Consider the following 22654-nt stretch of genomic DNA (forward strand, 5'->3'; position numbering starts at 1 on the left):
GAAATTCTATAGGCTAGAAGAGTAGGGCCCAATATTCAAAATTCTTAAAGAAAAGAATTTTCAACCCAAAATTTCATATCTAGCCAAACTAAGCTTCATAAGTGAAGGAGACATAAAATCCTTTACAGACAAGCAAATGCTGAGAGATTTTGTCACCACCAGGCCTGCCTTACCAGAGTTCCTGAAGGAAGCACTAAACATGGAAAGGAACAACTGGTACCAGCCACTGCAAAAACATGCCAAAATGTAAAGATCATCAATACTAGGAAGAAACTGCATCAATTAATGGGCAACATAACCAGCTAACATCATAATGACAGGATCAAATTCACACATAACAATATTAACCTTAAATGTAAATGGGCTAAATGCTCCAATTAAAAGACACAGACTGGCAAATTGGATAAAGAGTCAAGACCCATCACTGTGCTGTATTCAGGAGACCCATCTCACATGCAGAGACACACAGGCTCAAAATAAAGGGATGGAGGAAGATCTACCAAGCAAATGGAAAACAAAAAAAAGCAGGGGTTGCATTCTTAGTCTCTGATAAAACAGACTTTAAACCAATAAAGATCAAAAGAGACAAAGAAGGCCATTACATAATGGTGAAGGGATCAATTCAACAACAAGAGTTAACTATCCTAAATATATGCACCCAATACAGGAGCAGCCAGATTCATAAAGCAAGTCCTTAGACACCTTCAAAGAGACTTAGACTCCCACACAATAATAATGGGAGACTTTAACACCTCACTGTCAACATTAAACAGATCAACGAGACAGAAAGTTAACAAGGATATCCAGGAATTGAACTCAGCTCTGCATCAAGCAGACCTAATAGACATCTACATAACTCTCCACCCAAAATCAACAGAATATGCATTCTCCTCAGCACCACATCACACTTATTACAAAATTGACCACACAGTTGGAAGTAAAGCACTCCTTAGCAAATGTAAAAGAATAGAAATTATAACAAACTGTCTCACAGACCACAGTGCAATCAAACTGGAACTCAGGACTAAGAAACTCAATCAAAACTGTACAACTACATGGAACCTGAACAACCTGCTCCTGAATGACTACTGGGTACATAACGAAATGAAGGCAGAAATAAAGATGTTCTTTGAAACCAATGAGAACAAAGACACAACGTACCATAATCTCTGGGACACATGTAAAGCAGTGTGTAGAGGGAAATTTAAGGCACTTAATGCCCACAAGAGAAAGCAGGAAAGATCTAAAATTGACACTTAATATCGCAATTAAAAGAACTAGAGATGCAAGAGCAAACAAATTCAACAGCTAGCAGAAGGCAAGAAATAACTAACATCAGAGCAGAACTGAAAGAGATAGAGACTAAAAAAACCCTTCAAAAAATCAATGAATCCAGGAGTTGGGTTTTTGAAAAGATCAATAAAATTTATAGACTGCTAGCAAGACTAATAAAGAAGAAAAGAAAGAAGAATCAAATAGACACCATAAAAAATGATAAAGGGAATATCACCACCGACCCCACAGAAATACAAACTACCATCAGAGAATACTATAAACACCTCTATGCAAATAAACTAGAAAATCTAGAAGAAACTGATAAATTCCAAGACACATAAACGCTCCTAAAACTAAACCAGGAAGAAGTTGAATCCCTGAATAGACCAATAACAGGTTCTGAAGTTGAGTCAATATCTAATAGCCTACCAACCAAAAAAAGTCCAGGATCAGATGGATTCACAGATGAATTCTACCAGAGGTACAAAGAGGAGCTGCCTTTGAATATAGTTTCCTTCTGAAACTATTCCAATCAATAGACAAAGAGGGAATTTTCCCTAATTCATTTTATGAGGCCAACATCGTCTTGATACCAAAGCCTGGCAGAGACACAACAAAAAAAGAGAATTTTATACCCATATCCCTGATGAACATCGATGTAAGAATTCTCAATAAAATACTGGAAACCAAATCCAGCAACACATCGAAAAGCTTATCCACCTCGATCAAGTTGGCTTCATCCCTGGGATGCAAAGTTGGTTCAGCATAGGAAAATCAATAAGCATAATCCATCATATAAACAGAACCAAAGACAAAAACCACATGATTATCTCAACAGATGCAGAAAAGGCCTTTGACAAAATCCAACTGCCTTTCATGCTAAAAACTCTCAATAAATGAGGTTTTGATGGGATGTATCTCAAAATAATAAGAGCTATTTATGACAAACCCACAGCCGATATCATACTGAATAGGCAAAAACTAGAAGCATTCCCTTTGAAAACAGGCACAAGAAAAGAATGCCCTCTCTCACTGCTCCTATTCAACATAGTGTTGGAAGTTCTGGCCAGGGCAATCAGGCAGGAGGAAGAAATAAAAGGTATTCAATTGGGGAAAGAGGAAGTCAAATTGTCTCTGTTTGCAGATTACATGATTTTGTATCTAGAAAACCCCATCATCTCAGCCCAAAATCTTAAGCTGATAAGCAACTTCAGCAAAGTCTCAGGATGCAAAATCGATGTGCAAAAATCACAAGCATTCCTATACACCAGTAACAGACAAACAGAGAGCCAAATCATGAGCTAACTCCCATTCACAATTGCTTCAAAGAGAATAAAATACATAGGAATCTAACTTACAAAGGATGTGAAGGACCTGTGCAAGGAGAACTACAAATCACTGCTCAGTGAATACTGCCCAAGGTAAGTTATAGATTCAATGCCATCCCTATCAAGCTGCTAATGACTTTCTTCACAGAATTGGAAAAAACTTCTTTCAAGTTCATATGCAACCAAAAGAGAGCCTGCATTGCCAAGACAATCCTAAGCCAGAAGAACAAAGCTGGAGGCACTGTGCTACCTGACTTCAAACTATACTACAAGGTTACAGTAACCAAAACAGCATGGTACTTTTACCAAAACAGACATATAGACCAGTGGAACAGAATAGAGCCCCCAGAAATAATACCACACATCTACAGTTACAATCATCTGATCTTGACAAACCTGACAAAAACACGAAATGGGGAAAGCATTCCCTATTTAATAAATGGTGTTGAGAAAACTGGCTAGCCATATGTAGAAAGCTGAAACTGAGTCCCTTCTTTACACCTTATACAAAAATTAATTCAAGATGGATTAAAGATTTAAATATTAGACCTAAAACCATAAAAACCCTAGAAGAAAACCTAGGCGATACCATTCGGGCTATGGGCATGGGCAAAGCCTTCATAACTAATACACCAAAAACAATGGCAACAAAAGCCAAAATTGACAAATGGTATCTAATTAAACTAAAGTGCTTCTGCACAGTAAAAGAAACTACCATCAGAGTGAACAGGCAACCTACAGAATGGGAGAAAATGTTTACAATCTACCTGTCTGACAAAGGGCTAACATCCAGAATCTACAAAGAACTTAAACAAATTTACAAGAAAAAATCAAATAACCCCATCAAAAAGTGGGCAAAGGATATGAACAGACACTTCTCAAAAGAAGACATTTATGCAGCCAACAGACAGATGAAAAAATGCTCATCATCACTGATCGTCAGAGAAATGCAAATCAAAACCACAATGAGATACCATCTCACACCAGTTAGAATGGCAATCATTAAAAAGTCAGGAAACAACAGGTGCTGGAGAGGATGTGGAGAAATAAGTATGCTTTTACACAGTTGGTGGGACTGTAAACTAGTTCAACCATTGTGGAAGACAGTGTGGTGATTCCTCAAGGATCTAGAACAAGAAATAACATTTGATCCAACCATCCCATTACTGGGCATATACCTAAAGGATTATAAATCATGCTGCTGTAAAGACACAAGCACACATATGTTTACTGTGGCACTATTCACAATAGCAAAGACTTGGAACCAACCCAACTGTCCATCAATGATAGACTGGATTAAGAAAATGTGGCACATGTACACCATGCAATACTATGCAACCATAAAAAAGGATGAGTTCATGTCTTTTGTAGGGACATGAATAAAGCTAGAAACCATCATCCTGAGCAAACTATCGCAAGGACAGAAAACCAAACACCGCATGTTCTCACTCATAGGTGGGAACTGAACAATGAGAACACTTGGACACAGGGTAGGGAACATCACACACTGGGGCCTGTTGTGGGGTGGGGGAGCGGGGAGGGATAGCGTTACGAGATATACCTAATGTAAATGACGAGTTAATTGCAGCACACCAACATGGCACATGTATACATATGTAACAAACCTGCATGTTGTGCACATGTACCCTAGAACTTAAAGTATAATAATAAAAAAAAAACAGAAAAAGAGGGTATCAAAAAAAATGATCCCCAAAAATACCAAGTGGTGTAAAAATTAACCTACTGAATGAAGAATTTCAAAATTTTCAAGAAAGTAAATACAAGGAAAACTATACGTAGGAAAATCATTAAAAAATTAATGACGAGTAACTTGGTTGAGGGCAGTGACTCAAGCCTGTAATCCCAGCACTTTGGGAGGCCAAGGTGGGTGAATCGCTTGAGCCCAGGAATATGAGACCAGCCTGGGGAACATGGAAAATCCCCCAATCTACAAAGAAGGCAAAAATTAGCTGAGTGTGATAGCGCGTGCCTGTAGTCCCAGCTACTCAGGAGATTGCTGTAGGAAGATCACTAGAGGCCGGGAGGCAGAGGCTGCAGTAAGCCAAGACAGCACCACTGCACTTCTGCCTGGGCAACAGGGCCAGACACTGTATCCAAAACATAAAAAAGGAAAACTTTAAAATATCCAGAGAAGGGGACAAAGACACATACTGTCAATCCATAATTCCATATCCTGAAACACATTCTGAAAAAAAGACAAAATACATTCTTAAATAAATTGTTCAAGATGTATAATGCTGCAGTAATTAAGGCATGCTAGTGTAAGTAGAGGACAGACAGACAGATAGAGCAAAATATAATAATGAGCCCAAAATTGCATCACCACTTGGAAAGAGTTAGTGAGTTTTGTGTGAAATTAAACCTCCATTTACCATAAGATATAGCAATCAATTATTTTTTCTGGGTATTTAGCCAATGGAAATGAAAATATATGTTCAAATGAAGATCTGTATGTGGATTTTTATAGCAACTTTATAGCCCAGAGCAAGAAACAATCCACATGTTCAAAACATGCATCGGTTACACATAAAATGATTTAAAAAATAAAATGAAAGACACTGCTAGGTACTGGCTGTAGGTGGGTGGATGAGTTTTACTGCAAAGCAGCAAGAGGAAACATTTTGTGTTGATGAAATGCTCCTTGTCTTGATTGGTGTGGCGGTTATATGACTGAAATCATTTGTTAAAATCCATTGAATTGTATTTTGTGAGTGAGTGAATTTTTGCTGTATGTAAATTATACCACAATTAAACCTGATTTAGAAAATAGGGGTCTTTTAATTAATCAAATGAGCATTCGATTGAAGTAATTTAAGATTATGTAAAATAATTTCAGATTATAAGTTAGTTTAGAAAAGAGATTTGAGGATTTACTTGCCTTAAAATAATTGGATGACAACTTAGGGAAATTGAACACTCACTAGTTAGCTCCAAATTAATAAACTAAAACCAGTAAGTAGCAATGGCAAAAAGAGAGATTTTATTTCTATATAAGGAAAATGTCCCAACAATAACAGAACAGCTTATTCTATGAGTTAGTGAGTGCCTTATTAGTCAGCTAAGGAGAAGCTGGAGGTCCACCTATTTGAGATGAAGTAGATGGGTTTATTACATTGCTTGGAGAGGTTTTCTAAAGGATTCTTTGTAATTATAAGGTTCTCTGGTTTTATGCTGTAAGTCCATATGACCGGAATAGAAAACATGAGACAGTATTTCAATTTTTGTGAAATCAGAGTTTTATCTCCATCTTGAATTGTGCAGGTTCTGTCGGTTTTGACACAATATAAAATTATATTCTTTATAATTTACACAAAATGAATAAATAGACCAATAAATTATTAAGTGCCACTTTGGTACTACAACAAATTTAGAATTTATAATATTTTCATAAAACCTGTTAATATTCTACTTTCTTTCTTCTCTAATACCGTAAGTATCACCCCCAGGCAAATGTGTATATTTTCAAGCATAAATTTAATTCTTTGCATCTGTTTTAAAGATTGTTGGTTCTACCATGTAAAAGTTTTGTTTATAGGAAATATCATCATTGTAGTTTTAAATTGATTAATGTATTTATGTACTATATTATGTATTAAACATAGTTGTCTAAATCTTTTGTCACATTCCAGACACTGCATTTTCCTTAAAGTTAGAATGAAAAATATACCATCGTTATTATGAGATTTTACTCTTCAAGTTTAAGAGACAAACAATATTTGCTTAGAAAATCAGAGACGTTAACTTGTGAACAGCTGCTGCATCACACTATTTAGAATAGAATTACAAAATTGATTGGAAAATCTGTCTTATAAAAACTTTTCTATCAAAATACACAATGCCTAAAATAAAACAAAGATATGAAAAATAAACTACGCAGAAATGGAGGGGTTTTTTAACCAAAAATGCATGAAAATATAAATATTCAGATGTGAAATGGGAAAAAATAGGCTGTTTATTTTCATTTCTAGCAACTTTTTAAAGTTTTGAATCAGTATGCTAGTTTTAAAAATTATTAAAATACATATCATTTAGTTATGAAAAAGTTTGTGTTTGGATACCTCAAACAACATGGGATTTTAGAAACAGTGATCAAGAAGCTAGAGTTGATAGCAAGGAATGAAATGATATATTTAAGCTATCAAAAGAAGGGGCAGGAAAACAGAGTTCATAACACAGGAAGTCAAAATACAGCAGTCTTTGAAGACTTAGAAAGTTAAAGTGGCAATTGGTCATGTCTGAAAAAGAAATGAGCTAATGAAGACCAATGGGTTGAAGGTGCAGAAAGGGCTGCATGTTCTGAAGATAAATAGGCATGGAAGTGAGGCGAGAGGAGACAAGGTAAAGTGCACTGAATGAATGATAATGCCTGAATAGGTAGCATGTTGATTATTGAAGTAGTTCACAGCACTATAGATGAAACCAAAAGGGTATTAAATCATTTAATGGCTTTCTATGAATTATAGAGAAGGCCCATTACTGTGGTATGTTGTTACATAAAACTACATGTTCCAGAAAAGAGATCCACAGCCTTCTGCAGCCTTCCTCAGGGATTTCTTTATCCATTTAGAATTCTCTCATGTGAACCAGACCAAATATTAAGTGTCTCTCGGAGGAGTGACAAATCTTGTATTCTTCAGAATGGTGCAATAAAATTTAGCCACATACAGATGTATTGATTAATCACTGGATCTGTTAAATGTAAAAATCAAACTTAGAAGATGCAAATTTAGATGACCTACACCTTTTTTGCAAAATAAAAAAAGAAGAGCATTGAAGAATTAAACGTAACTGCTGAATCGGAGGAAAGAAAGTTTTCAGAACTAATCTTTTATATTTTTAGTATCTAAAATAAAGCACATATAACAGGAATTATACCTTCACATTTTTGAAATAAGCATTCATATATGAGTATATTGAATAGTACTAAATAGCAACTAAATTTATGCAAAGGAAATAGAAACTAGCTACATATTGATTATGCATTAATGTCATTAGAAATGGTAATTCAGATGAAATAACACCATATCACAGATTTAAGGTTTTGAATTTCAATTTAGGGCTCGCAAAGAAAATAATATAAAGTCATATATTTTACTTACTTGAAACCAAGAAGAGAAAATTAAATTTTGATAAACATAATTATTGTTATCTACATACTAGAAACTAATTAGTATGACTGGTTTTAAAATAGAAAATAATTTTGTGCTGATAAACATTGAGGATTAATTACTGAGATCAAACAACATAGATACTGGAACACTTGTCATTTTATTTTTGTAAATTAATCAGCAAACCAAAAAATGTTAATTGAGCAATAATGAGTTTTCTGGAAGTATACTAAATAATGAAGGAGATACAAAAGAAGAAAAATTTGCAATTCATATAATCAAAACCTCAATTGCTGGGTGACCACCATGACTTATGATTCCTAAATCTTATCACACAGGTAAGAATATAAGCTCTATTACAATTTAATTTTGTGAGTTTTTCTTCTTGAAAAAAGCAAAATAGCTAGTATGCTTTTGTATGAGCTTAATTTTTGAAATAATCAGAATATAAATTTAAATCATATTAATTTTGGCTAATTTTGGTGAACTGGGATTTTCATTGAATTTGGTTAACTTTTGCGGAAAATCATTCCTATTTATGGAACCAGAAGGAGATGCCCAAGTGAAAATCTCTAGCCATTAATTTATTATACTTCAAAATATGTTAAACAAAGCTATTAAGCATAAGACAAGAAATAGGAAGCTGATAATTGTATATCTGAGAGAATTTTTAAATGCCTACATAGACTATTATGAAATATATTTTTGATTATTTTTCTTTTCCATTACTTTTCTTGTATATTTAATGCATACATACACTCATATATACATACATTATTTAATAAAACATTTCAAGGGTTTCAAAGAAACCTATAAATCGAATGTTTTTGGCATTCTAGCTAAACTATTTTTAAGTAATTGAACCACATTTTAAAAAATATTCTGGAGTAATGTATATACTTATAGTTAACTCTTTACCCAAATGTGATGCCAATATCAAAAACCAGATATGATAAGAGAGACATGATTTCTTGGAAATCTTAATTTTTGTCACATAGAACTTCAGATTTGTTTTAAATAAGATACCACTGATCTACCTAAGTCCCTTGATAAACTCTTCTCAATATTTATCTCTCCCATCAGAGTAAGCCAGCATATGGTTTTAGATGTATCATTCAACAACGTTCTTCTTTAAATATTCACAGTCTATAAACAATTTTAAATTTCTGTAACAATATATATTTGTAAATCTAGAAATAATTTTGGTCATAACTTTATTTGAAATTAAACCAAAAATTGTCAAAAAATATTTTTCTTCAAAAGTGTTTTATAATTGAGAATAATGTCTTCAGATATAATTTCAAAGAAATTGAATTTTATGATTTTCAGGCCTCAGAACTTAATTCCTAAATATATTTTGGAAGTAAAGATAAATGAGTTTTTGAAACATGCAAAGACACCACTTATTTTAATGTTGATATCCTGTTATAACAGTAGACAGCAGAATTTTGTTCTTGCCATAATTTTAAACACTTAACTTAAAAATGCATAAGCCCTCTTGAAGGAGAACCACAACCACTGCTCAGTGAAATAAAAGAGGACACAAACAAATGGAAGAACCTACCATGCTCATGGATAGGAAGAATCAATATCGTGAAAATGGCCATACTGCCCAAGGTAATTTATAGATTCAATGCCATCCCCATCAAGCAACCAATGACTTTCTTCACAGAACTGGAAAAAACTGTTTTAAAGTTCATATGGAACCAAAAAAGACCCCACATTGCCAAGACAATCCTAAGTCAAAAGAACAAAGCTGGAGGCATCACGCTACCTGACTTCAAACTATACTACAAGGCTACAGTAACCAAAACAGCATAGTACTGGTACCAAAACAGAGATATAGACCAATGGAACAGAACAGAGTCCTCAGAAATAATACCACACATCTATAGCCATCTGATCTTTGACAAACCTGAGAAAAACAAGAAATGGGGAAAGGATTCCCTATTTAATAAATGGTGCTGGGAAAATTGGCTAGCCATAAGTAGAAAGCTGAAACTGGATCCTTTCCTTACTCCTTAGACGAAAATTAATTCAACATGGATTAGAGACTTAAATGTTAGACCTAAAACCATAAAAACCCTAGAGGAAAACCTAGGCAATACCATTCAGGCCATGGGCATGGGCAAGGACTTCATCTCTAAAACACCAAAAGCAATGGCAACAAAAGCCAAAATTGACAAATGGGATCTCATTAAACTAAAGAGCTTCTGCACAGCAAAAGAAACTACCATCAGAGTGAACAGGCAACCTACAGAATGGGAGAAAATTTTTGCAATCTACTCATCTGACAAAGGGCTAATATCCAGAACCTACAAAAAACTCAAACAAATTTACTGGAAAAAACAAACAACCCTATCAAAAAGTGGTCAAAGGATATGAACAGACATTTCTCAAAAGAAGATGTTCATACAGCCAACAGACACATGAGAAAATGCTCATCAACACTGGCCATCAAAGAAATGCAAATCAAAACCACAATGAGATACCATCTCACACCAGTTAGAATGGCAATCATTAAAAAGTAGGAAACAACAGGTGCTGGAGAGGATGTGGAGAAATAGGAACACTTTTACACTGTTGGTGGGATTGTAAACTAGTTCAACCATTGTGGAAAACAGTATGGCAATTCCTCAAGGATCTAGAACTAGATGTACCATATGACCCAGCCATCCCATTACTGGGTATATACCCAAAGGATTATAAATCATGCTGCTATAAAGATACATGCACACGTATGTTTATTGTGGCACTATTCACAATAGCAAAGACTTGGAATCAACCCAAATGTCCATCAGTGACAGACTGGATTAAGAAAATGTGGCACATATACACCATAGAATACTATGCAGCCATAAAAAAGGATGAGTTCATGTCCTTTGTAGGGACATGGGTGCAGCTGGAAACCATTATTCTCAGCAAACTATCACAAGAACAGAAAACCAAACACTGCATGTTCTCACTCATAGGTTGGAATTGAACAATGAGATCACTTGGACGTGGGAAGGGGAACATCACACACTGGGGCCTATTGTGGAGAGCGGGGCGGGGGAGGGATGGCATTGGGAGTTATACCTGATGTAAATGACGAGTTGATGGGTGCTGATGAGTTGATGGGTCCTGACGAGTTGATGGGTGCTGACGAGTTGATGGGTGCAGCACACCAACATGGCACATGTATACATATGTAACAAACCTGCACCTTGTGTACATATACCCTATAACTTAAAGTATAATAAAAATTAAAATAAAATGCATAAGCCATTATTTCAATCTGATCTTTTGTTTTTGTTTTTGTTTTTTTTCTCTGAGAAAAGTTTTCTTCTGTACTTTCTTATGCATGGTTTACTCTGCACAGGCTAGGCGTACCCTTTAACAATACCCAGTAGACCTATTAATTAGAAAGAAAAGAGGACATTTCTACCCCTCAAGGTGAAATAATAGTAATGAAGCAACAGTGACCTTTATTCTCTGAAACAACAACAAAAGTTCACTCAAAACAAAATAGCATCAATTGTATATCTGTTAAAGAAACTGCATTTATTGTTAAAAAAAAATTGTTCTATAAAGAAATTCCAGACTCACATAATTTTAATACTAAATTCTACACAAACTTAAAGAAAAATACTAAACATGCACAAATTTCTCCAGATAATTAAAAAGAGATTTCCTAATGTGTTTCAAAATACTAGAATTATTCAGGACATTATAAGAAAATGAAACTACAAATCCATGTTCCTCATGAATATAGGTGCAAAAATTCTAAATAAATTATTAACAAATCATACCCAAAATTATATCATTACCCTATAGGGTTGATCCCAGGAGTGCAAGTTTGGTTTAATATTTGAAAGTTATTCAATCTAATTTACTATATAACAAATAAAAAGAAAAACCATATGATACTCTCAATAGACACAGAAAATTGTCTATTTCTCATTATAAGACAAAACAAAGAGAGCCAATAGAAATAACAATACATCTTTCAGCAAACGAGAAATGCAAGGATACTTCCTGAACCTGATAAAGGACATTTAAGAAAACCCTACAGCTAATCTCAAACTTAATTGTAAAAACTTAAACGCTCTTCTACTAAGATCAGGAATAAAATAAGGTAGCCCATCGTCATCATTGGGCTGGAGTTCCAGCCATTTAAAAAGACAAGAAAAAGAAAGAGAAGACAGAAACTGAAAAGGAAAAATGTAAAATCATCTTTATTCACAGAAAACATGACTGCCTATGTAGAAAATGTCATGGAATCTATAAAAATGCTATTAGAGTTCAAGTGAGTTTAGGTTGAAGAAGACAAGATTCATACAAAAAAACTATTTATAGTCTTTATACTTGCAACAATCAGAAACAGAAATTAAGGAAGCAATATCATTATCAATAGAAACAAAATATTTTAAAAATATAAAAGTAGAGAAAAAGTGGCGCAGGAACTGTACACTGAAAATTGCGGTAACTGTGCTCACAGAAAGACCTCAATAAAAAGACAGATGTATTGTGTCATGAGTCCAAAGATTCATCATTTTTAAGACATAAATTATCCCAAATTGACCTATAGATTCAACATAAAACCCATAAAACTTCCAGCAGGATCTTTGTTTTAGAAATTGGCATTAGTGTTCTAAAATTAGAAATGGAAAGGATTTATTATAGCCAGAACAACTTTGAAAAAGAAAACAAAGTTCAAAAACTAACATTACCTGATTTTAATAATATTTTAAAGGTACAGTAATTAGCACACAGTAGTACTGGTACAAAGATAGACAAAAACATTAATGACACAGGGGGTCCTGAAACAGATTTATACACATACAGGTAACCAATTTTTAACACAGATTCAAAGGCAATTCAGAGAAGAAAGGATAACCTTTCAAATAAATGATGCTGAAACAATACAGCATTCATAGGCTGAAAAAAAGTAAAAGCAAGGAAGAAAGGAAAAAAGGAAGGAAGGAAAAAGAATGAACTTTCATCCCAAATTAATTCATATCAATTGATCCTGGGAGGCGGAGGTTGCAGTGAGCAGAGATCACGCCACTGCACTCCAGCCTAAGTGACAAGGGTGAGACTCCATCTCAAAACAACAACAACAACAAAAACAACAACAACACTACCCAAATCTAAAAATTAAATGACTAAATAAAGAAACAACAAGCAAAAGCTTTGAACAGACATTTTACCATAGGAACACACTGATGGCAAATAAGCATGTGAAAAGATGTTCAATTTCATTTATCCTTAGAGAAATGCAGACTAATCTCTAGCATCAGAAAGCAGATCAGTCTTTGCCTGATTACAGGTAAGTGGGGTGGGGATGGCTAAACTGGGGGGATTATGAAGGGGCGTGAGAAATTTATTGGGTTGAACTATATGTCCCTTTGTGCTTACTGTGAGAATAGAATAGATTCATGAGTATACATATACGCCAAGACTTATCAAATTTAAATTTCCAAATATGCAGTTTATATAACTTGTACTCCAATAAAACCAATAAAAAATGTATACCGTCATCAATTTCCATTTGTCTGAACCTGTTGATCCTTTATTCTCCCATTTATAATATATTTTTAAGCTTCATTTTATGTGGTCTTCATATTTTTCTTCACAGTACATAAAATGGATATTACTTTGAAGAGAAATATTGACTACATAAACTATTTTGTGCTACATTATTGTTGAAGGGCATTGCTATCTTGTTCGGTTTTAACACTTTATTTTCTAGTCTTAACCAAAATATGAATGTGGAGTTGAAGCTCATTTTGAAAATGTTTAGCACTTCATATTTTATTCACTCCCTTCAGTTGCATGCTAGTATTTCTGCCAAACAAAAATAAAAGTAAGGAATTTTAAGCACATAGAATTTTTTTTAGATTACAGTGAAATTATGTCTTCTATGCTAAGGTTAATGGTAATTAGCCTTTTAACTTTTTTCTATTTAGATATTATTGTTTTGCACAGTAAACTCATAACTTCCTTTTCCCTGTTATTAACATTGAAAAGATAAAGGAACTTTATTGTTGACTGAGAAATATCGAAAATGTACTGTTTTTTTATGAGCCATTGTTTATGTGCCAGGCCCATGTTGACATCAAAACACTCCTGTGATGGATAAAACTGCTCAAACATTACGTTTGATTTCTCAGTTTAGTCGTGCTTGATCCCTCAATCTTTTGCTAGTTTAATCATTCCTTCGTATTTATCCCTAGCTAATTAGGTAACTGCTCATCTTCTTTCTGAAAGTTTCTCTGGAATATTCCTATACATTATTCTTTCAAACTGTAAAACAAAGCTTAAAGTTTTATTTTCCCATGAACTCTTGGAATTCCTAAATTATCAAACTACTTGTTCATGTCTAACAATAATGTTATAAATCTCTTTTAGTATGAGGCATGTTAAAATATCTTGGCTTTGAAAGATACTTTAATGTATAAAATGGTAACATAGATATTTAAAGTTTCTGAGAAGCAAGGCACAATTAAATTGAATTGGATACTAGAAATGAAATTATCAACCTCAGTATTTTTGTCATGACCTGAGGTTTTACCATACTCATCTTGATCTATGAGACACACTGTGAGTGACAGGATAAAAATCACTTTTAGTGGACGTAACTACTCTAGAAAGAGTATTCCTCCACTCAACAATCTTCCTTGTATAACTCTCATGGCAAAGGCTATTGTGAAAATAAAGACAAATAAGTCACAGACAAAGGCAATTATAAAACACAATCTTTATAAATGAATTCCTCATTATCCAGGAATAAATTCTATAGGAAACCAAGAAGTAGCCTCGTTTCTCCCTAGTCCTCTCCCTTAAAACTGAAAATTCACTGGACTAAAAAAAGGAAGGTCCTGAAAGTCAGAGGAAGATCTGACTACGGGCCTCAATACCTGAGACAAGTCAAAGAAAAATTGCGTGGGACTGCAGCTAGCTCTTCAATATGTTGATTTATTTTCATTGGGCTATATACCCAGCAGTGGGATTGCTAAAGCATATGGTAGTTCTGTTTTTAGGTATTGAGGAACCTCTCTACTGTTTTTTTTGTAGTGGTTGTACTGATTTACATTCTCGTCAATAGGATATGAGGGTTTCCCTTTCTCCACATTCTTGCCAACATTTATTATTTTTTGTGTTTTTCATAATAGCCATTTTAACTTGTGTGAGATAATATCTCATTGTGGTTTTGATTTGCATTTCCCTGATGATTAGTGAAGCTGAGCATTTTTTCATATGCCTGTGGGCTATTCGTATGTCTTCTTTTGAGAAATGTCTATCTAGATCTTTTTCCCAGTTTTAAATCAGGTTATTTGTTGTTTTGCTATTGAATTGTTTGAGTCCTTTGTATATTCTAGTTATTAATCTATGAATTAAAAATGTGCTACACACACAATGGAATGTTATTTAGTCATAAAAAAGAATAGAATCTTGTTATTTTCAGCAGCATGGATGGAACTGATTAAGTGAAATAAGCCAGGTTTGCTAGCAAGAACCAAACTATAGGAGAATTGTGCTTTTGTTGCCTTATGACAAATTTCATTAGTATGCTAAGAATTATTCTGTCAACTGTTGTTGGTAGACATTTTATTAGATTTGTTTTTAAAAATCATAAGTGACAGGAAGACAGCTGCATATCTACCTTGAAAATAACATTCTACGTTTCCCTGTAAGCTAAACTACTGCAGTTGTCTGATAATTTTTACTCTTTTAAGGAAATCATTTGTAAGAACTAGACAAGTGATCAGCTTTGAGCCTATACTGACTTTAACAGGATTTTGGAAAGGCTGGGCAAGAGAACAAAGGGAAATTTATATCAGTGCTGAAAACTGGTCATGTGCTTATGATTTCTGCTGGTCTGTTGGACTTCTTTGTTATAACATTTATCTATCTTTTTCAAGAAAAAAGAAGTTTAGAAATACAAATACTACAGAGAAAGAAATAGCTGTGGTCCTGCCCATGTTGTTATTTAAAATTGGCACACTATATTTGTGTATATTTTTTTCTGATTCAAGTCAATGAGTTACTCTGGATACACTGGAATATTCACTTATTTATATTGGGTTACATTTGTACAGTCTGTTATTTTAAAGGAAATGCACTGATGCTCTGGGAAATATATTGCTAGAGAGATAGATAGTAACAGAAAAATGAAGAAATATTTCAAAAAATTCCAGTGGTAGATGAAAACGTTATTATTTGCTAAGATGCCTTGGTACCAAATATTCCAATGTTGAGTGCAAATTTTATTCAAAATATTTAAATAATATGTATGATACGTGTAATAAATCATGAACTCTAATAGACTCAAAGAAAAGGATATAAGGCACTGGTAGTATTGGTACCTTAGAAGCGTGATGTATGTGGGGACTATGATTTAGAAGACACCTACGGTAGGTTGAAATAGACAAAGCTTTGATTTGCTGAGACCACATTGCAGAGGTGAAGGTCAAAGTTAACCAGTTTGCTAGATTAAACATAGGAGGACAAAAATTCATGTTCATGTAAAGACTTACAAAAAAAAAAACAAACCCAAAACCCCAAAAACTGTATCTAAGCTTTTTAGAGCCAAGAGACAGGTCTATGGCCCTAAACAGCCTATCAAACAGTATACTGAATGGGAGCTTGCTTGTGACCACTGTTTCCTGCCCCTTATATTGGTCCCAAGCCAGAAAGATTCTTCTGTTGCTGAATTGCTTGGTTTAATTCAGCGTATTTTGAGGGTGAGCAACAAAACATCCCTGGGGATGTCTTAAAACTTTACGTTTTAAACACGTCCTTATTTGCAGTCAGTTGTACTTCTTATAACCTCCTCTTTGAATTCAAAGCAGTTTCAACAGCTGTTTAAACAGCAGAGGAAATGAAGCTGCCTCAGTGATCTTACTACATGGATGAGAAGAGAACTGGGCAATTTCAGAACAGCAGCATCAGGAAATAAAGCCAGAGCTGAGCTGGATGTTCTTGCTCGGTTCCCTGTTGTACTCTTTCCAGTTAAGTCAATGGCTCCTTCTTTAGGAATTATTCCTCTTTGGGTAAGAGTCAGGCCTAGAGGTTTGGATACAGGGAGCACGGACAAATATGTTCCTCTCATGTTTTTCGTTTTGTTTTGTTTTTTTCCTCCCTGGAGATGCGTTTAGGGATTCATTCTCCCAACTTTATCTTCTTGCTGTCTTAACCCATTGGGCTTAACAATTGATCCTATAGTCAACCAGAGGTGAGGTTGTTTAGCAATATATAATAAAAGTAAGATTTTCACCTTCATGAAGTGGTTCTCCTCATCTCTAGTCATAGGGTTTTATCGTGAATGCTCTCAGTACCACTGATGGGAAGCTCAGCTTTTATCCCAAAGCCTCAATGCATTAGAGACAAAAGTAATCACACCCTAATCTAAATCTTACAGCAAATATATCCAGCCATGTGTTCTGAGCTGGCTCTGGGTGTTATGTGATGAATCCAAATGCCTACAAAAATTACTCCAAATGGTAAAATGTCAGCATTATTAAAAGATGCTAAATTTAAATACTGTTTACTTCCTCACATTATCACATTTCAGTTAAATTTAAATTCCATAAATGAGATCATTGTTCCTTTAAATATAATTGTAAAAATAACAACTAAAAGTGAGTCTGAAGACATTAAAATCCAAAAAAAATCGTATTGTTAACTTTTTGTTATGCAAGTCTTAGCTAGATAAATCTCTTTCTGATGCCTGGATAATATTGGAATTCCTTCAGCAACTGCAACCTACACTGTGATACAGTGAAATTGGTATAGCCAACTCTAGAAATTGAACTATTTCAGTGAAAATCTTCTTAAACTAAAGGTATCACTTCAACAAAAGCCCCAAGTTTTCCATCTACTATTTCAGTGCTCAAACTGATATTTGTACTTATTTCTTGGAGTTTCTAAATAACAAAATAATATTGAGATTTTAAGAGTTCATTCAAAATTTAGAAATGAGACCTAGGCATCAGATAAATAGAGATCAAAGATGAGTATTATTATCGATAAAAGTTGGATATAAGAATACAACTTAATTTGAAGCTTAACAGGTTTCTATTATCTTCATCTTATATCGAAATTTAAAAGCCTTAAACTACTGATTCCAGTAAGCTTGCCACAAGCAAAATAGAGAAAGCCTTGGCACCTTCCACAGAAGGCAGTAAGTGAATCCTATCTTGAAGAGGTATTCTCATTCTTTTTCTTTTCTGGTAAGTGAAGTTGAACATTCTTTTCCTCTATGGACACTTGAAGGTAGAAATAGCATTTCCCAATTTCAATGGCTATATGAGAGAAATTCTAACTAAAAAAAAAAGAGGGGTTTATGATATTAATACTGGATATGATTTAAAGGCTTACCTTTTAAGTGTATTATTAAAAATGAACATATAACTGCTGTGATAGACATATATAGAGTTTTTCTTCATTGCGTCTTTTTCCTTGTGAGGGAAGTAGAATTTTTCTCTTCTGTCTCAGCAGAGCCTAACACCAGCTGCCAACCCGACATAAGATCAGGCAAGAACCTAGGTCTAATTTCATGACCTTGAACACCAAGAACAGCTCAACAATAGGCTGGAAAATTAAATAAGGACAATCAGAATCCTCCCTGCAGTTTTTCTCCTTGAATTATTTGGAAATACACACTGTTTCCCGTAGAAAATACCTAGTAAGATGTCCCACAGTGTTTAAACTAATAGTGCATTCGCTGCATGGAGACAACTTGTTCCAGAACTAACGTGATAGGATTTACTTAATGACACATTTAATTACCTAATGGAGCTATTCCTAAAATCTTGTATAATAACAATTCTGAGCTGATGCAACATTTATCCTAGCAGAATATTTAATGAAAGTTAGCCAAGAAACACATTTAAGACGTTTGTCACAGCCAATCTGAAAAACACACAAACTGCTGAAATTTTGATAAACTAATACAATGGGAAAGTGTATGTTTGAAACAGGACAACTTTTAAGTCATACTGTTAAGTAGAAAAAATAGATACAAAACTATGCACACACTATAACTAATTTGTGTATATTTAAATAATATATATAACTTTATGAGTAAATACATGTAAATTCTAGAATAACAAAGATGACTTTTAATAACAGTTACATTATGGCAGAAATAGTAAAAACTTAGAAAAGGGAAGATTTTGCTAATAATTTATAACTTTTCTTACTTTGGAATTTTTATGTTATGCGCATTTATTATTTTTAATATAGTTGTTACCTTTTGGTGGAATCATGGCCAGTTTTATTCTTTTTTTATAATTCTAACTTGAAATTACTAATAAATATTTTTAAATTATTTATGATACTGAAGGAGCACAGAGCTAGGTATGATAATATATATATCTAATCTCCACAGTAAGATTGTAGCTTCTTGATGACAGAGACCATGATTTCTTTTTCTTTTCTCCCTGATGGTAGCATGTAAGTTCTACATAATTTGATTTGATATAGAATTCAGCATATGGTTTCATGAGATACATTAACTGACAAATTCTTCTCTCTTAGAGAAACTGATAGCCTTATGTGAAAACACAAGATTGTTCCCTAAAATTATCCCAAAATTTATAAAATTAAAAATGAAACAATCATTTTATCTATTGTATGGTTAACTTCACTCAGAAAAATGAACGAAAAGCAACAGGAATTATGTGATTTTTGTAAAATGTCAAAGACTTTTCTTTTTATGATCGTTGTCTGGTGAATGAATTTCTTAGGCTTTTGGAAAAATTGTAGGGTTCATCCAACCTGAACATTCAGTACATTTTCAATTTTTTTAAAGTACTTGTATGCTGCTTAAGTAGTTTGTGTAGTCACGTAGAAATATGGGGCACATAACTTCAATGGCAAATCCCAAATTCCATTATATTGCTACATCTGTAGTTAATGAATAATGTAAACGAAAAATTCAGAGTTTTCTATATAGCACATACATTTTTATCTCTACTCTTTTATTTATGAATATTTACACCAGCTTGCGATTTTGTATCACTGCAAGTAAAAATGAAAGGCAATTGTAACATGGTTATAAAATATACCATAGTAACATTTAGATGATCGTCCACTTTTACAAGTACAAATAATGTTCTTTATTTCCCCAAAGCTTTTTGTTAAAGTTCAGTTTTTCTATGAGACTTATAATTGATCTCTAATTTAATAACAATATTGGCTCAATGGTTTGTTTGTACTATGTACTCCTAAGCATAAAAATATATCAAATGAATACTTATACAACAGATATGACTTGAAATATTTCAAATCAAGTTCTTCATACTAGTGCATTTAGGAATATGAATATCGAAAAACTACAGGATTTAGAACTCTTCCAAAAACAATATCTAGTGTATCTCTCCATGCCCTGATGAGAACTATGTCACCTCAATGGTGACTCTTATGTACCATAAACATTATTACCTTTGGACTCATCTCCTAATGACATAGAGAAAAAACTATTCTACAATAACAAATTATATTTTTGTATTCTTTACATTAGTCCCTATTTATTTGAGCTGTCTAATAGATTCTATTGTCCTGAAATGCATCAACATACCACAATAATGCAAGGAAACTTGCAAAATAAGCAATTAATACTTCAGTGCATTCAAAGATCACTTTAATTTAAAAAAATATAATGTCTTAAGAAGAATGCTTTTAAGACAACTTTGTAACACTAGTGTAACTAGATGATGTTCAGGGATATAAAATTGAGCCATATTTTTCCCAGGAATATATTCAGGTAAACATCCCTGAAATTTCAGGAAACGCTACTAATTTTTATAGAACCTTTGAAAACAAGGCAAATGTCAGAGCTATGGAGCACCAAATTGTTTGGATGAATAATCAAATGGGTTTTCCTTGTCTCTTGATTAATAGCAACGAAGGCTACAATTTGTTCCTAATTATAAAAACCAGATGCTGATGATCTCTGAATAATTGTAAGATTAAACATAAGAACTTGCATTTGCATAACTAATGTTAATCTTCAAATATATTTGCACAGATTATTTCTTTATTTTCTTATAGTTTTCTTACCCTTTTGATTTTTACAAGTATTACTGACAAAACAACTATATTGGCATTATTTATTAATCAGGTTAACATAGGTATGTTCTGGGTATTTAACCTTTCTACAACATGTTAAACTTAGCCCTTAGCCCAAGGGTTAACTCCTTTTACTAGTGCAGAATTCTAAATCCAGGGTTACTTATACCCGGAACAAGATTTGTCCCATTACTTAATGCAGCTTAAATTGAGAAGGTTGCCATTCAGTATTTTTCATGATCTAGAATATGGTAACCTCCAGATGACAAGTGATAATAAAGACTATATTTTGAAAATTCTTTTATAAACTAATGTGTAGTGACAAACCTTAGAGATGTAGTATAGGGTCCAGCCCATTGCAACAAGGTAAATACCACTGTAAAGTGAATCAGATAATTGTTTTGGTTTCTCAGTGCATATAAAAGTTATGTCTACACTATAATGTAGTCTAGTAAGTATGCAATACAGTTTGATCTAAAAAACTGTATGTATCTTATTTAAAACATACTTATTACTAAAAAATTGTAAGGATTAGTTAAGCCTTCAAGAAGCTGTCATCTCTTTGCTAGCGGAAGGTCCTGCCTCAGTGTGACGGCTGCTTTTTTTATTTTATTTATTTTATTTATTTTATTTTTTTTTAGATGGAGTCTTGCTCTGTCACCCAGCCTGGATTGCAGTGGCGCAATCTTGGCTCACTGCAAGCTCCGCCTCCCATGTTCAGCCATTCTCCTGCCTCAGCCTCCCCAGTAGCTGGGACTGCAGGCACCCAGCATCATGCTCGGCTAATTTTTTGTATTTTTAGTAGAGATGGGGTTTAACCGTGTTGGCCAGGATGGTCTCGATCTCATGACCTCGTGATCCACCTGCCTCGGCCTCCCAAAGTGTTGGGATTACAGGCGTGAGCCACTGCGCCTGGCTGATGGCTACTTGTTAATCAGGGTGGTGATTGTTACAAATTGGGTAGGCTGTAGCCGTTTATTAAAATAATACAACACATTGACTCTTCCTCTCACAAATTATTTATCTGAACCATGTAATGTTATTCCATAGCATTTTACCCACAGTACAACTTCTTTCAAAACTAAAGTCAATTCTAGCAGCTGTTTTATCAACTTTGTTCATGCAATATCCTAAGTTCTCTGTTGTAAGTTCAACAGTTTTCACATCTTTATTGGAAATCTTCACTGGGAGTAGGTATCATCTCAAGAATCTTCTATCTTTGCTCATCTATGAAAAGCAACTCCTCATTTATTAAGATATTATTATGACACTGCGACAACTCTGTCACATTTTCAGAATTTCTAATTCTAATTCTAGTTCTCTTGCTAGTTCTGTTACATTTGCAGTTTCTTCTTCCACTATGGTCTTGAATGCCTCAAAGTCGACAAGAAGGGTTGGAGTCAACTTCTTACAACTGTCTGTTAATGTTGATATTTTGACCTCTTCCCATGAATCACGAATGTCCTTAATGGCACCTAAATGGTGAATCCTTTTCAGAAGGCTTTTAGTTTACTTTGCACAGATCCATCAGAAAAAGCACTGTTTATGGACACTATAGCCTTACAAATTGTAGTCCTTAACTAATAAGACTTGAAAATCAAAATTACTCTTCAATCATGGAGATGTAAATGCATGTTGTGTTAGCAGAAATTAAAAAGAACCTTAATCTCTTTATACTTCTCCATCAGAGTACTTGGATGACTAAGTGCATTGTCAATGAGTAGTAATATTTTGAAAGGTATCTTTTTTTCTGAGCAGTAGGTTCAACAGTGGACTTAAAATGTCCAGTAAATTATACTATAAACAAATTTTCTTTTGCCTTTATTTAGAAAAAGTTACTCCTAGAATAATTTTTGAAATTTA

Source organism: Macaca nemestrina, chromosome 4, assembly GCF_043159975.1.
Source record: "Macaca nemestrina isolate mMacNem1 chromosome 4, mMacNem.hap1, whole genome shotgun sequence".
Lineage (NCBI taxonomy): Eukaryota > Metazoa > Chordata > Mammalia > Primates > Cercopithecidae > Macaca > Macaca nemestrina.